The sequence below is a fragment of the Drosophila erecta genome, unplaced genomic scaffold (genome assembly GCF_003286155.1).
Source record: "Drosophila erecta strain 14021-0224.00,06,07 unplaced genomic scaffold, DereRS2 tig00000367-arrow-arrow-pilon, whole genome shotgun sequence".
Taxonomy (NCBI): domain Eukaryota; kingdom Metazoa; phylum Arthropoda; class Insecta; order Diptera; family Drosophilidae; genus Drosophila; species Drosophila erecta.
Genome location: NW_020825232.1, coordinates 58,726 through 60,900, shown reverse-complemented (window position 1 = coordinate 60,900; position 2,175 = coordinate 58,726).

Sequence of the window (2,175 nt, the reverse complement as noted above, 5' to 3'; positions counted from 1 at the left end):
TCAATAATAAAACATTCCTGTCATGCATTGACATTTATTCCAAATATGCCGCCTTGATTGAAGTTAGCAGTAGAGACTGGCTGGAAGCGAAAAGAGCTCTCCTTAAAATTTTCAATGAAATGGGAAAACCGTCCGAAATAAAGGCCGATAAAGATTCAGCTTTTATATGTTCCGCGTTACACTTATGGCTTAGGTCCGAAAATGTGAATATAAATATCACAACAAGTAAAAATGGAATTTCCGACATTGAAAGATTCCATAAAACAGTCAATGAAAAGTTAAGAATCATTAATAGTGAGTCCGACCCAGAAAATAAGATAACACAATTTGAAACTATTCTCTATGTATATAATCATAAAACCAAACATAATACAACTGGTAGAATACCAGCTGATATTTTCATTTATGCAGGAACACCTGCATATGACACCCAAAAGGAGAAACAATCAAAAATAGATAAGTTGAATAAAGATAGACATAGCTATGAAGTAGATACCAGATATAAACAAGCACCATTGGTAAAAAGTAAAACAACTAACCCATTTAAGAAAACAGGGCGTATAGAACAAATAGATGAGAAACATTACGAAGAAACAAATAGAGGAAGAAAAGTTGAACATTATAAATCTAAATTTAAAAAACAAAAGAAAATTAATAACAGTAAATACCATTCCAGCTCAACTCTCGAAAATCAAGAGGAGTCCGATTAAACAGTTATTCATAATAACATTTATAATATGTTTCGTCCGTACCGTCCGTGGTCAAAGCCTAGAGGTGAACCCAATACAAGCTAAAAATGGATATCTTATATTTAAAACAGGATCAATTAATATACCTATAAACTATGAATATCACTATTTGTCCGTAAACTTAACAAAAACCGAACAAACTTTTGCGAATTTAATTAAACAAGCTGAAGAATATGGTACTATAGCCCAAATCCAATATTTAACTGAAAAATTAGACAGAGAGATGAATGGAATAAGAATAATAAAACGTAATAAACGTGGTTTAATTAATATTATAGGTACCGCATATAAATACCTTTTTGGCACTTTAGATCAAAATGACAAAGAAGAATTAGAACAAAAAATAAACGATCTTTCTCAACATAATATTCAAATTAATGAATTGAATGAAGTAATAGAAGTAGTCAATAGAGACATTGAAGTAATCAACCATTTAAGCGCAATAAGTGAGGGTGACAGAAGATTAGAACTTTTAATATTTAATTTACAACACTTTACCGAATACATTGAAGATATAGAACTTGGTATGCAGTTAACAAGACTTGGTATTTTTAATCCCAAATTACTAAAACATGATCCATTATCACATGTAAATTCCGAAAAATTGCTAAATATAAAAACTTCTACGTGGTTAAAATCAGATGCAAATGAAATACTTATTATTTCCCATATTCCTAGAGACATTATAAAAACTGCACTTTTTAACATCGTACCATATCCAGACGAAGATAATAATATACTTATAGAAAATGTAAATGATAAATATTATATTCAAGATAATCAAGTTTATAAACAAAACTCAAGAAAACCAATAATAAACAAATGTATTACAGGAATATTAAATCAAATACCAACAGAATGTAGATATTCAAAAACACATAACAATATTGGAATAACTTATGTAGAACCAAACATAATTTTAACTTGGAAATTATCAAAAGTTGTATTAAATCAAAACTGTATAACTAATAGAGAAATTATAATAGAAGGAGACAATATAATAAAAGCTTTTAATTGTTCTGTTCAAATAGAAAACATATTAATCACAAGCACAACACTAGACTACACACAAACGGTCTATATCAATAACAATGTAACAAAGTTAGAACCATTATCATATCTACACGCTAAAGAAATAATTAAGGAACACACTAATACATACAACACATTACAAATTGTTACATTAACTATACTTGCTATTATAATACTTGCACTTATACTATATTTTATTTATAAATATAAAGGCATTCCAAAAAAATTAATTGTTAAGTATAAAAAAGAGAATTCAGAACAAATAAAACAACAAAATAGTATAACAACAGAAAATATAAATACAGTACCTGATACTAATCCTGTATTGTATCCTAGAATATCCGCCTGAGGACAGGCTAAATTTTAAGGGTGGGGTAGTGACATATGTAATGCT